Source organism: Hemiscyllium ocellatum, chromosome 17 (assembly GCF_020745735.1).
Source record: "Hemiscyllium ocellatum isolate sHemOce1 chromosome 17, sHemOce1.pat.X.cur, whole genome shotgun sequence".
NCBI lineage: Eukaryota > Metazoa > Chordata > Chondrichthyes > Orectolobiformes > Hemiscylliidae > Hemiscyllium > Hemiscyllium ocellatum.
This window is the reverse complement of record NC_083417.1, coordinates 5,260,630-5,276,467: the sequence shown is the minus strand read 5'-3', so window position 1 is coordinate 5,276,467 and position 15,838 is coordinate 5,260,630.

Genomic DNA, 15,838 nt, shown 5'->3' with positions numbered 1-15,838 from the left:
CCTAGCACTGTCACACTCCCCCCCAATGTCTCAGCCCCTCACTGTCAACCCCCACCTTCCTGTCACCATCCCTCCCTGTCATACCTCCCTCAATGTCACCTCCCTCACTGTCAACCCCTCACCATCACCCCCCCATTTTCACAATCCCCTGACTGTCATTCCCCCTCACTGCCACCCCCTCACTGTCACCCCTACCCTCACTGTCACCCCTTCATTGTCACCCCCTCAATGTCACCCCCTTACTGTCACCCCCTCACTGTCACCCCCTCACTGTCTCCTCATCACTGTCACCCTCTCACTGTCTCCCCCTCACTGACTCCCCCCTCACTGTCTCTCCCCCACTGACTCCTCCCTCACTGTCTCCTCATCACTGTCACCAATCCCTCACTGTCACCGCCCACACTGTCATCTCCCACACTTTCACCACCCCCCACTGTCTCCCACTCGCTGTCTCCCCCCTCACTGTCACCCTCCCCACTGTCTCCCCCTCACTGTCACCACCCCCTCACTGTCATCCCCCACACCCTCACCACCCCCCATTGTCTCTCCCTCACTGTCTCCCCCCTCATTGTCACCCTCCCCACTGTCTCCCCCTCACTGTCGTCACCCCCTCACTGTCACTCTCATACTTTCACCAACCCCCACTGTCTCCCCCTCACTGTCACTCCTCACTGTCACCCCTCCCACTGTCTCCCCCTCACTGTCGCCTCCCTCACTGTCTCCCATCTTACTGTCACCCCCCCCACTGTCACCCCCTCACTGTCACCCCCCACTGTCACCCCCCCCACTGTCACCCCCTCACTGTCACCCCCCACTGTCACCCCCTCACTGTCACCCCCCACTGTCACCCCCCTCACTGTCACCCCCCTCAATGTCACCCCCTCACTGTCACCCCCCACTGTCACCCCCCTCACTGTCACCCCCCTCACTGTCACCCCCCTCACTGTCACCCCTCATTGTCACCACCCCCTCACTGTCACCCCCCTCACTGTCACCCCCCTCACTGTCACCCCTCATTGTCACCACCCCCTCACTGTCACCCCCTCACTGTCACCCCCCTCACTGTCACCCCTCATTGTCACCACCCCCTCACTGTCACCCCCCTCACTGTCACCCCCCTCACTGTCACCCCTCATTGTCACCACCCCCTCACTGTCACCCCCTCACTGTCACCCCCCTCACTGTCACCCCCCATGTCACCACCCTATGTCACTCCTTCACTGTCACCTCCCCACTGTCACCCCCCCAATTTCACCCCCCCACTGTCACCCTCCTCACTGTAACCACCCCCTCTGTCACCCCCCACACAGTCACCCCCTCCCACTGTCACCACCCCTTTACTGTCACCCTCCCCCCACTGTCACCCCCCCTCACTGTCACCCGCCTTCACTGTCACCCCCATACTGTCACCACCCCCACATTGTCACCCCCACACTGTCACCACCCCCTCATTGTCACCCCCCCATTGTCACCCCCTCACTGTCACCCCCTCACTGTCACCCCCCCACTGTCAACCCCCTCAATGTCACCCCCCCATTGTCACCCCCTCACTGATACCCCCCTCACTGTCACCCCCGCACTGTCACCACCCCCTCATTGTCACCCCCCATTGTCACCCCCTCACTGATACCCCCCTCACTGTCACCCCCGCACTGTCACCACCCCCTCATTGTCACCCCCCCATTGTCACCCCCTCACTGTCGCCACCCCCTCACTGCCACCCCCCACACTGTCAACCCCCAATGTCACCACCCACTCACTGACTCCCCCCACACTTTCACCACCCCCCAATGTCACCCCCTTCTCTGTCACCCCATCACTGTCACCCCCCCCCCACTGTCTCACACTCACTGTCTCTGTCCTCACTGTCACCTCCCCACTGTCTCCCCCTCACTGTCTCCCCCCTCACTGTCTCCCCCTCACTGTCTCCCCCCTCACTGTCACCACCCCCACTGTCTCCCCCCTCACTCTCTCCCCCCTCACTGTCTCCCCCTCACTGACTCCCCGCCTCACTGTCAACCCCCCTGTCACCACCCCCTCACTGTCACTCCCCTCACTGTCACCCCCCACACTGTCACCCCCCCCAATGTCACCACCCCTCACTGTCACCACCCCCCCACTGTCCCCCCCTCACTGTCACCACCCCTCACTGTCACCACCCCTCACTGTCACCACCCCCACTGTCTCCTCCCTCACTGTCTCCCTCTCACTGACTCCCCCCTCACTGTCAACCCCCTCACTGTCACCCTCCACACTGTCAACCCCCCTGTCACCACCAGCTCACTGACACCCCCACACACTTTCACCACCCCCCACTGTCACCACCCCCCACTGTCACCCCCCTCACTGTCACCCCCTCACTGTCACCCCCTCACTGTCTCCCCCTGTCACCCCCCCTCACTGTCTCCCTCTTCACTGTCACCCCCCCCACTGTCTTTCCCTCACTGTCTCCCCTTCATTGTCAACCCCACTCTGTCTCCCCCTCACTGTCACCCCCCTCACTGTCACCCCTCATTGTCACCAGACCCTCACTGTCACCCCCTCACTGTCACCCCCTCACTGTCACCCCCTCACTGTCAGCCATCTTCTGTCTCCTCATCACTGTCACCCCCCCCCCCCCCCCCCACCCTCACCTCACTGTCACATAAATGTCTTTTAAACGTTGTAACCGTGTATCGGCATCGCCCACCTCCTCTGGCAGCTCATTCCACATCCGAACAACACGTTATGTGAAATAGCTGCCTCTCAGTTCGCTTTTAAATCTTTCTCTTCTCACCCCAAAAGTATGTCCCCTAGTTTTAACCTATCCATGCCCCTCATGATGTTATAAATCTCTGTAAAGTCTGTCCTCAATCTCTTAAACCACAATGTATCCAGCCTCTCCTTATAACTTTGACCCTCCAGTCTCAGCAACATCCTGGTAAATCATTTCTGATCTGTCTCCAGCTGAATAATATCCTTCCTATACAAAAGCAAGGAATAAACAACAGACCCTGGTGTGACTTCGTAACAATAGCAAAAGTCAAACAATGTACAATATCTTATGGAACTGTAACAGAAAATCCTCATTTCTACTCTTTAAAAGAAAGCATTAATAACACCTGATAGGGCTCAATCTTCCTGATATTTTCTACTGGACGTGATCAGGGATGTTATTACACACCTCTGGGTCAGGTAGGATTGGATCCCAGGCCTCCTCCATTAGAGGTAGGGTCACGAAAGCTGTGCCAGGGATTCCCCTAACTACTGCTAAAATAACAAACTTTAACCAGTTAAACAACACCAAGTGAAGCAGCTAACAGAAACTTATCATATCAAAATACCACTTCCCAGGGTAATGGTCTGTCCCAAAGTATCATTAGCACCAAAGTCACATTCAAGGTGCTTTCAATCAACCTACACTACTCTTGGGTGGCACAGTGGCTCAGTGGTTAGCACTGCTCCTCGCAGCACCAGGAACCCAGGTTCATTTCCAGCCTCGCGTGGCTGTCTTTGTGTAGTTTGCACGTTCTCCCCGTGTCTGCATGGGTTTCCTCCAGGTGCTCCGGTTTCCTCCCACAGTCCAAAGATGTGCGGGTCAGGTGAATTGGCCATGCTAAATTGCCCGTAGTGTTAGGTGAATTACTCAGAGGGAAATGAGTCAGGGTGGGTTACTCTTCGGACTGGTTGGGCGGAAGGGCCTGTTTGTGCACTGTAGGGAATCTAATCTAATCAGGCACCTTTTATTTATTTGAACCCAGGCCTCCCAGTTCTAAGGTGGGAAACTACCACAAGAATCCTCCACGGATCTTCCTTTCAACCCATTTGGAAGTAAATGTTCTTCCACTTCTAGAATACCATGAAGAGATTAGATATTTCCTAATCCAACTGTTCAGAAATGTTATTATACACCTGTGGAAGAAAGGCCTTATGAAGAAAGGCTGAGGGTCTTGAGGCTGTTTTCATTAGAGAGAAGAAGGTTGAGAGGTGACTTAATTGAGACATACAAGATAATCAGAGGGTTAGATAGGGTGGACAGTGAGATCCATTTTCCTCAGATGGCGATGGCTAGCACGAGGGGACATGGCTTTAAATTGAGGGGTGATAGATATAGGACAGATACCAGAGGTGGTTTTTCTATTCAGAGAGTAGTAGGGGCGTGGAATGCACTGCCTGCAACAGTGGTAGTCTCGCCAGCTCTAAGGACCTTTAAATGATCATTAGATAGTCATTTGGATGAAAATGGAATAGTGTAGGTTAGATGGGCTTCAGATTGGTTCACAGGTCGGCGCATCATCGAGGGCCAAAGCGCCTGTGCTGTGCTGTAATGTTCTATGTTCTATGTTCTAATATGAGTTCCTTGATTGGGCTGTTAACTTGGTTCAATCAGGGAGCCCTGGCTGACAGATAAGAACAGGCGTGTTCACCGGCACACACACGACATTAAAAAAAAGAAAAAGTAAATAAAAAAAGAAAGTGTCGGGGATTGTGTTCCCTCTGAGAGCTGTCTCTGAGGGAGCTGGACCCAGTGTTGAGGAGTGAAAGGAGTCTGGTCTTTTCCCTGCAGAAAAAAAAAGAAGAAAAAAGAGCAGTCATGTTGGAAATCTTGTCCACTCTGACAGCTGGCTCTGAGTGAGCTGGACCACTGTCAAGGACTTTCCACATCTAAATAAAAGGGTAACTTGGTGATGGAATACCAGCCTCTGTGGAATATTTTCACCGACCTACTCTGTTGAGAACCTCTATGATTTTGAATACATTGACCAAACCTCCTCTTCCTAAGGGACAGCAGCTGTGGCTTCTCACCGGCCTGTAGCAATGTCTGAAAAAAATTTCTGTGCCGTCTCTAATATCTCCACCATCCTGATGGCACCAACCTCTATTCTCAGTGTCAAACTGAATGTGTTGCTGCTATGTCTTTCTGCTATAAGCCCAGCAGGTGGCAGCAATCCTGGAAGAGAGATTTCTCAATGATTGGGTACATCTTTCCCTCTGCAAAACAGTAATATTCTACTTAATCTTCCTTTCAAACAGATTCAACACCCATCAGATCAAATGAATCTGTTTAATTTTCTCCCTCACAGTTTAGCCTTGCTACCTTTCGAGAGTAGGAAGAATGTCTACTCACAAACAAGCATGTCAAATCACTCCACAGTGAGTTGGGGGGAGATCAAACAGGAGGCACAGAGATGGTAATGAAAGCAGAATTAGAAGCACAGTCAAATCGATTAATTTTTAAGAGGGTATTGAAGGAAAGGAAACAAATGGGAGAGAATTCAAGAACACGACAAGAGAAATGGGTGCAGTAGTAGACCATTCAGCCCATCGAGCCTGCACTTCCATTTAATTGCTGACCTTGGGCTTCAATTCTCTTTCTTGCCCACTCCCCGCATCCCCCAAAAATCTATTTGCCCCAGCCTTCCATCTATTCAAGGATGGAGTATTCAAAACTTGCCAGGGTAGAGAATTCCCTCTGACTGAAATTATTTCTCCTCATCACAGTCCAAAAGGATCAGATCCTTATCCTGTATCCTCCCTCTACCATCACCCTGGTGTTGTAGATTCACAGACCAAGCGTAATAACCTCTCAACATCCACCCTGTGGTGAACCTTCAATGTCTCCATTAGATCTTCTCTTGTTCTTCAGCTCTCCAGGGAAATTGGACCCAATTTACTTCAATATTCATCTTTGGACAATGCCCACGTGGATGTAGGTTGCTCGCTGAGCTGGAAGGTGCATTTTCAGACGTCTCGTCACCGTACTAGGTAACATCTTCAGTGAGCCTCCCGATGAAGCACTGCTGATGATTCCTGCCTTCTATTTATATGTTTGGGTGTCTTTGGGTTGATACATGAACATCAACTAGCCACAAATGACATGACCCTCTCTCACTAATATCCTCACATACAGATGAGGAAAGATACCACTTTGACTTGGACAACACATCAATCCCAGGACAAACCAAACAGAGACACACACGAGAATTCCTAGAAGCATGGCATTCCAACAGGAACTCTATTAACAAATACATTGACTTGGACCCGATCTACCACCCCCTGAGAAAAAGAACAGGAAATGATATGACTATAGGAAATGACATCACCACCGGAAATTACATCACCAACCCAAAGAAATCCAAACATATAAATAGAAAGCAGGAATCATCAGCAGTGCTTCATCCGGAGGCTCACTGAAGATGTTACTAACATGGTGACAAAATGCCTGAAAATGAACCTTTCAGCTCAGCGAGCAAACCCACATCCAGAACCTCAACCTGAGCTACAAATCTTCTCAAAACTCTCTAATCCCCATATCTCCAGGAATCTTCACTGTAACACCTGCAGATACAAGTATGTACTTCCTTAAATAAAGACCAAAACTGTGCACAGTGTTCCATTTGCAGTCTCACCTGACGCCCATACAATTTTTGCAAGCCAGCTTTACTCCTGTATTCAATTTCCAAGAGTGAAAGGGAGTAGGGTGGAAAGGGATAATGAACAGATGGAGATAATGATGACCTCTGTGTAACTGAACCCATCTACTCAGAGACTTGACTGTGAGCTTATTTTATTCATTTATAGGATGTGGGCACCATTGACCAGCAGTTATGATCCAGAGACCATTGGAAAGGTCAACCACATTGCTGCAGGTTTGGAGTCACAAGAACACCAGACTGTGTAAGGGCTGGTACAAAGGACAACATTTAAAAGGCATCTGGATGTGTATATGACTAGGAAGGGTTTAGAGGGATAGGGGCCAAGTGCTGGCAAATGGGACTAGATTAATTTAGGATATCTGGCTGGCATGGACAAATTGGACCAAGGGGTTTGTTTCTGTGCTGTACATCTCTATGATTCTATGACAGATGATTTTCTACCATAAAGGACATTAATGAATTACTGGGTTTTTACACAATGGTCACTATTTGTCAAACTTGTTAATTGCAGATGTCTTGCTATGGCTGGATTTGAACCCATATCACCAGAACATTAGGCAGTAGTGTTGGGTTACTTTGTGTGGTGACAACACTACTGCCTTTCCACTCCTCCCTGCCAACCATTCTACCACCACAATCAATCTACTTCAGCTAATCAGCAGCTCAAACTTTCATATGTGCTGTCAGCATTCCCCATTCTCCATCACACCAATGCTTTACTGTACAAATGCATGGACTCCCCAAAACTCTGCTGCTTGTAAACTAACTATCCCAAGCCCAACCCATCGAACAAAATTGTGCTCACTGACCTGACCTCATTGAAATATATAAAATTCCAACAGAGCTGGAAGAGAATTGACGCAGGAAGGAAGTTGGGAGCCCCAACGCCAGGGCACAACATCTCAGGATATGGAATAGACCATTCTGACACTTGGAAACATGTTTTCACGCACAATCTGGTTAGCCTGTGGAATTCTCTACCACTGAAAGCTGTGGACGCCAAGTCCCTGAATATATTCATGGACGAGGTATATAAATGTTTAGATTTTAAAGGCATCAGGGTATGGATAGAGAGTTGGAATGTGCATTTGAGATATAGGATCATAGTCATAGAGATGTGCAGCATAGTAACAGACCCTTTGGTCTAACTCACTCATGCCAACCGGATATACTAAACTGATCTATTCCCATTTGCCAGCATTTGGCCCATATCCCTCTAAACCCTTCCTATTCACATTCCCAACCAGATGCCTTTTAAATGTTGTAATTGCACCAGCCTCCACCACTTCCTCTGGTAGCACCACCCTCTGTGTTAAAACGTTGCCCCTCAGGTTCCTTTCAAATCTTTCCCCTCTAACCTTAAACCTATGCCATCTAGTTTTGGACTCCCCTACCCTGGGAAAAAGACCTTGGCTACTCGCCCAATCCATGCTCCTTATGTACCTTTAAGGGAGAGTGAAAACTAATTTGCACTGCAAGCTTGCAGGCACCTGTCATGTGACTGACTGGCAGTCTCAGCATGTAGTGGAAAATTGAAAATTAGATTAGATTAGATTACTTACAGTGTGGAAACAGGCCCTTCGGCCCAACAAGTCCACACCGACCCGCCGAAGCGCAACCCACCCATACCCCTACATTTACCCTTTACCTAACACTACGGGCAATTTAGCATGGCCAATTCACCTGACCCGCACATCTTTGGACTGTGGGAGGAAACCGGAGCACCCAGAGGAAACCCACGCAGACACGGGGAGAATGTGCAAACTCCACACAGTTGCCTGAGTCGGGAATTGAACCCGGGTCTCAGGCGCTGTGGGACAGCAGTGCTAACCACTGTGCCACCGTGCCGCCCAAAATATGTAACATTTGGCAGTGAAACAAATACCTGAGTTCTGGTTGCTGTTTTGACAACAATTCGAATTGAACTAATCAGTTTAAATTATGCCCCAAGATAGTAAAATGCAATCAATTTTGAATTTATTGTTTGCCATCATCAAACCAATGAGATGATCAGATGCTGGGGGGTATAAAGAAGTAAACATTTTGACAGTTAGACAGTGAGAGACCAACTGCCATTGCCAGAGTAACTGCCAGCAAGACACTCTCTATCAAAGGTACCTTTTTCGTATGAAACATCTTTGCAGCAAAAGACTCAAGATGACCCAGAGAGATCTTCAGCCAGAGGGAGACAGCCACTGCATAGCTTTGAAATTAAGTTGATGTAATTTTAATATGGGCTTTTATTGGAACAGTATATTGTTGTAGATTTGAACACAAATAACAAACATTTAGGGAAAAGGAGGCTTTGAGTTGTAAATAGTCGTTGTTTAATATTCATTTTTAGAGTTAAAGAATACATTGATTTTTTTTAGATTAGCTTCCCTACAGCATGAAAACAGACCCTTCCAGCCAACAAGCCCACACCAACCCTCCGAAGAGCAACCCACCCCCCTGTGACTAATGCACCTAACACTGTGTCCACACTTTCCTCATTCCTGATGAAGGGCTTATGCCCAAAACATCGAATTTCCTGTTCCTTGGATGCTGCCTGACCTGCTGCGCTTTAACCAGCAACACATTTTCACCTAACACTGTGGGCAATTTAGCATGGCCAATTAACCTAACCTGCACATCTCTGGACTGGGGGAGGAAACCAGAGCACCCAGAGGAAACCCACGCAGACACAGGGAGAATGTGCAAACTCCACATAGACAGTCGCCCGAGGCTGGAATTGAACCTGGGACTCGGGTGCTGTGAGGCAGCAGTGCTAACCACCGAGCCACCGTGCCACCCACTTATGCCAGGGAGCTATAACACTTGCTGCACAGAGCACGAGCCACCTTCCAAGGCCACCGGCTTTTCTTCAATTAGTGGAAGTTGGGAGTTCTCTGTCTATCATGCTTCAACAGATTATGAGATGAGGTGAGCTTTTCTGAGTGTTTGGTTTAATTAGCAGAAGGGTTCACCGTTGTATCATAACACTATGAAACTGCACCCTAAGTATATAAGTCCTGCTCTGGTTTGCTTTTCCAAATTGCAGCACCTCACATTTATCTACATTAAACTTCATCTGCCATTTCTTGGCCCATTAGCCCATCTGATCGAGATTCCATTGTATCCTGAGCTAACCTTCTTCGCTGACCACTATACCACCAGTTTTGGTGTCATCTGCAAACTTACTAACCATTCCTCCTATATTCACATCCAATTCATTTCTATAAATGAGGAGAAATGGTGGATCCAGCACCAATCCTTGTGGGACCCCATTAGCAAGGGCCTTTAGTCCAAAAAGCAATCCTCCAACAGTACCCCCTATCTCCTACCCTCAATCCAATTTTGCACCTAATTGGCTAGATATGCCGGGTTCTATGTAATCTAACCTTGCTAACCAGTTTACTATATAGAATGTTGTCAAATGATTAGCTTCCCTTTACTGTAGAAACAGGCCCTTCGGCCCAACAAGTCCACACCAACCCTCCAAAGAGTAACCCACCCAGATCTATTCCCCGACCCTATGTTTACTCCTGACTATGGGCAATTGAGCATGGCCAATTCACCTGACCTGCACATCTTTGGATTGTGGGAGGAAACCCACACAGACACAGGGAAAATGCGCAAACTCCACACAGACAGTTGCCCAGGGTGAGAATCGAACCCTGGTCCCTGGCTCTATGATGCAGCAGTGCTATCCACTGTGCCACTGTGCCACCGTACCACCCCAGTGTTTTTGGAAGTCCTTATAAACAACGTCTACCATTCTGCCTTCATCAATCTTCTTGCTCACTTCGTCAAAAAATTCAATCAAGTTAGTGAGACACAATTTCCCACACTCAACACCATGTTGATTATCCCTAATCGGTCCTTGCCTTTCCAAGTGCATGTAAATCCTGTCCTTCAGAACCCTTCTAACAACTTATCTCCCACTGATGTCAGGCTCACTGGTCTATAGTTCCCTGATTTTTTCTTACCACCTGTCATAAATAATGGCACATTAGTCAACCTCCAGTCTCAAGCATGATCATATTGAACAGTAGAGCAGGCTTGAAGGGCCTACTAATGCTCTTCGTTTCTGACACTCACTCCGAGTCCAGCAACTCCTTGTTTTTAAAAAAGAAAATCCCTGTTTCTAAATTCTTCAAATGTCCTCACTCTTCATCACCACCTACAATCTTGCAACCTTTGTCCTCCCCATCCTGAGGTCTCCATGTTCCTCCAAATCTCTCCTGCTCTGCATCTGCAGTTTTCATCACTCCATTATTAGTAGCCCTGTCTACAACTTCCTGTTCCCTGTTCTCTGGAATTCTGTTTCTAAACCTCTCCAATTCTCTACCTCTCTCCAACTTCTCCTCCATGATGTTTTTCAAAACTACTTCTTTGATCAAGGATTCGGACACTTTTCCTAACATCTCTTTATGGACCTCAGTGTCAAGTATTGTGTAATAATGTAGCCATGAAGCACTTTGAGAAGTTTTTTTGTGACATTAGTGTCCATCTCTTGTCATGATGCTGCTTCTCACTGACCCTGTCTAGTCTCAGTTGAGGTAAAAACAATGACTGCAGATGCTGGAAACCAGATCCGAGGATCAGGAGTGTCAATGTTTTGGGCATAAACCCTTCATCAGGAATCTTATGCCAGAAACATCGATTCTCCTGCTCCTCGGGTGCTGTCTGACCTGCTGTGCTTTTCCAGCGCCACACTCTCGATTGTGATCTCCAGCATCTGCAGTCCTCACTTTCTCGCACTATCAGAATTTTGTAGACTTCAATGAGATCACCTTTCATCATTCAAACCTGCAGAGAGTGCAAGTCATCTTTCAGCTGGGGGTGTTGCAAGCGGAGCTGTCCCTATCCCCGCTCTCTCAGGAGGGTTTAATAAAATCCCATGGCACTAAAACCAGGTGAGCCCATGTTTGTGTTTAATTGGAAACAACAGACTATCTGGCTGTTTCATCACCGTACTAGGTAACATCTTCAGTGGGCCTCAGGTAAAGTACTGCTGATAATTACTGCTTTCTATTCATATGTTTGGATTTCTTTAGGTTGGTGATGTTATTTCCTGTGGTGAAGTCACTTCCTGTTCTTTTTCTCAGGGGGTGGTAGATGGGGTGTAACTCAATGTGTTCGTTGATAGAGTTCCGGTTGGAATGCCATGCTTCTAGGAATTCTCGTGCATGTCTTTGTTTGGCTTATCCTAGGATGGATGTGTTGTCCCAATCGAAGTGGTGTCCTTCCTTATCTGTATGTAAGGATACTAGTGAGACGGGGTCATGTCTTTTTACCTATCCATGCCCCTCATGATTTTGTAAACCTTTATAAAATCACCACTCAGCCTACGATGCTCCAGAGAAAATAGCCCTAACATATTCAACCTCTCCCTATAGCTCAAATCCTCCAACCCTGGCAACATCCTTGTAAATCTTTTCTGAACCCTTTCAAGTTTCACAAAATCTTTCCAATAGAAGGAGACCAGAATTGTATGCAATAATCTGAATGTGGCCTAACCAATGTCCTGTGCAACCGCAACATGACCTCCTAACTCCTGTACTCAATAATCGGACTAAGAAAGGAAAGCATACCAAACGCCTTCTTCACTATCCTATCTACCTATGACTCCACTTTCAAGGAGCTATGAACCTGCACACCAAGGTCTCTTTGTTCAGCGACACTCCCTAGGACCTTACCATTAAGTGTATAAGTCCTGCTAAGATTTGCTTTCCCAAAATGCAGCACCTCACAGTTATCTGAATTAAACTCCATCTACCGCTCCTCAGCCCATTGGCCCATTTGATCAAGATCCCATTGTAATCTGAGGTAACCTTTTTCGCTGTGCATTGCACTTCCAATTTTGGTGTCACCTGCAAGCTTACTAATGATACCTCTTATGCTCACATCCAAATCATTTGTATAAATGATAAAAAGTAGTGGATCCAGCACCAATCCATGTGGCACTCCACTGGTCACAGGCCTCCAGTCTGAAAAACAACCCTCCACCACCACCACCCTCTGTCTTCTACCTTTGAGCCAGTTCTGTATCCAAATGGCAGGTTCTCCCTGGATTCCATGAGATCTAACCTTGCGCACCAGTCTCCCAGGGGGAACCTTGTCGAACGCCTTTAAATCCATACAGATCACATCTACCGCTCTGCCCTCATCAATCCTCTTTGTTACTACTTGCAACCACAGTTCTTTGTTTTATTTAGTAGAAGCTGTTGTTGCTTTTCCTGTTCGATATTGTACATATACAGGACCTGACACTGAGGCACACAGGCCACTACACACTGAACAAGAGTGAGTCAGCAGCTTGTAGCCAGTGTATTTCTCTTGACACAAGCTTCAATAGTCAATAGCTACCTGTTTATTTTATGTCCGTTTATATGCATAGGTTCAGTTGAAAGGAAATTGGACCAACCATCTCAAAATCAACTGCTCAAATACCAACATCACCCACACCATCCATTGCTCACAGGACTCAGACACTGATCCCCAAACTGGTTTGAACTTTGGGACTTGTATCTCATTTCTATGCTTTGTGCTTGTTAGATTAGATTAAATTACTTACAGTGTGGAAACAGGCCTTTCGGCCCAACAAGTCCACACCGACTGGCCGAAGCGCAACCCACCCATACCCTTACATTTACGCCTTACCTAACACTAGGGGCAATTTAGCATGGCCAATTCACCTGACCCGCACATCTCTGTGACTGTGGGAGGAAACCGGAGCACCCGGAGGAAACCCACGCAGACACGGGGAGAACGTGCAAACTCCACACAGTCAGTCGCCTGAGTCGGGAAATGAACCCGGGTCTCTGGCACTGTGAGGCAGCAGTTCTAACCACTGTGCCACCGTGTCGCCCATAATCTCATTTCTATGCTTTGTACTTGTGTGTTGCCTTTTTATTTCATGTCTTGTATAGTAACCAATAAACTTACCCTTTCTTTAATTCAAGAAAGCCAGGATAAATGTCAAAAAAAATGAATTAAGTTGGATGTCGGAGAAAGGTACCCGCAAGTGAAGAGATCTGTTTTTAAATTATCCATGTTGGGTGGGGAGGAATACAGGAGGGAAATACATCCTTCCCTTCTCACCAAGGGCTTAACGATTTTGGGATATCCCATCTGGATCAGTAATGAATTGGGGAACATTGCCTGGAGTCAGGCTGTTACAGTACAGGTGGTTCTAGACTCACAGCAATGTAGCTGACTCATAACTATCTTCTGAATTGGCCGAGCAAGCCATCCCGTTCAAGGCAATTAGGGATAGGCAACAAATCCCACAAACGCCCCACATCCCTTTTCTTTAACAAAATTCAAAAGCTTAGGGCACAGTCAGCTGAACCCACAGAGTACAAGGAGATGGGGGCGAGGGCTGGAAGATATTGAGTGGGACCAATGTCGGGAATGATCTACAGGGACTGTGCAGCCAAATAATGGAGATATTTGTGAAAAACAGTCTGTGCTCCAGGGAATCAAAGGGATGTGGCAGGATTGTGGAGTTGATGCATGACAGCCTTGCTCCAACTTACTGGCAGAGGAAGCTGGAGAGGACACATGTGCCTCTTCCTTCTCCTATTTCTTACGTTCTTATGATCCAGTAACCAATGAGCAAGCTCATGTCTGGACTCGCAAGGGAGCAATGAGCAAATTTGCTGATATTCCCTCCATTAACAAAAAGAACCTTAACTCCCTCCCTTTTCCAATGTGAAAGGCAAGTTGGATGGAACATGGGAAAAGTAAAGCAATTAAATGTTGGATCAACCTTTCCAAGCCTAAGGCTGTTCTTCCACACACTATAACTTGCAGAGTTTTAAACCATTCATTGATGATATGAGGTCCCTGTGGTCCTTGTATTTATTCTCCAGAGATCAGTCAGCCTTAACTCTTCATTGATACCTGCCCTTCATTTTTTATTAGACGTGGCATTTGAATTCTCAGGCAGTTTTGCCAGCTGTCACCAGATGGAAGATCAGAGTAGGGTCGGCAAATTTCTCCTGAATTCTGATTTCCCAATGGACCTCATTCTAAATGAGTATTCCCTCAGCTCCAGCTCAGACTCAACATCCTCAGGCAGCTCAGAATTATCAGCTACAGTTCTGCTTTTAACTCAATGAGGAACAGTGTTGCCATTTATGCTTTGAGTTATTGCAATGGGCAAATTCAATGGTGGCCAACTGGACTCCATAACATCAGTCGATGCTAGCCTGCAAGTCAGTTACCGACAATTCGCAGTAGCTAGATATTAAAAATACTTCATTGGAATGTCCTAAGGTCATGAAAGATGCTCCAGAAATTTCTTCTTTTTTTTCCTCTTTGTGATAAAGAGTTGCCCTTCCCTCTGGAAGTAGCTCTCCCAGTTAGATGGTCCACTCCAATCAATTTTACAGGCTGATACAGCTGGGGGAGAAAACCGAGGGAGTGCTACACTGTCTGTGGTGCACTTTCTTAAATACAATTTCAAACTGTCAAAAGTGCCCATTTGTATAACTTGACGTGTTCTGAACGATATTTATTGTCAACTAATATCATTAACACATAATGTCTAGACGTGATCTCACCATTGTGAGATCTTGCTATTGAATCACCAGTGAACAATGGCTGCTCTTCAAAAGTGAACAACATGTTTTGGGATGCACCAAGGTCATGAAAGATGCTGAAAATATCGTTTAGTTTAACAATTGAGAGTCATATTAAGGGCAGAATTATTGAAAGGATAGTTCATCTATAAAATTCGAAGAAGTTTATATGTGACTTGACACAAAGCAGGAGCCAAGTTCAGAAAATTGGGATTAAATAATTAGAGGGTTATTTTGACTGGCATGTACGTAATGGGGAGAAAGTGAGGTCTGCAGATGCTGGAGATCAGAGCTGAAAATGTGTTGCTGGAAAAGCGCAGCAGGTCAGGCAGCATCCAAGGAGCAGGAAATTCGACGTTTCGGGCATAAGATGAAGGGCTTATGCCCGAAACGTCGAATTTCCTGTTCCTTGGATGCTGCCTGACCTGCTGCGCTTTTCCAGCAACACATTTTCAGCTCATGTACGTAATGGGCCAAAGGGCCTTTTTCTGTCCTCTCTGACTAAAGATCGACACAGATTAGTTTCTGTCTGCCATCCAAGTGTTTTTTGTCAGAAAGAGCAGCAGAAGATCATTTGGCCCCTTAAGACTGTTCTTAAGATTCAACATTGTTAGAGCCAGTTTTAATTCCATTCACCCGCCCTACCTCCTTACCACTCCTGTCCCTGAGCCAACAGCAATAGTACTGCTCACAGGGAGTTTACTTTCAACGTGGATACATGGGTGGGTGTGCGTTTTATTCCGTTAAGGCCCACCCAGGGGAGTTGTTCAGCCTTGAAGAAAGCGGTTCGAGTCTCTCTTCAGGTGAAATTACTGCCTGTATTCCCAATACAGAGCGACTGATGTTGGGAGA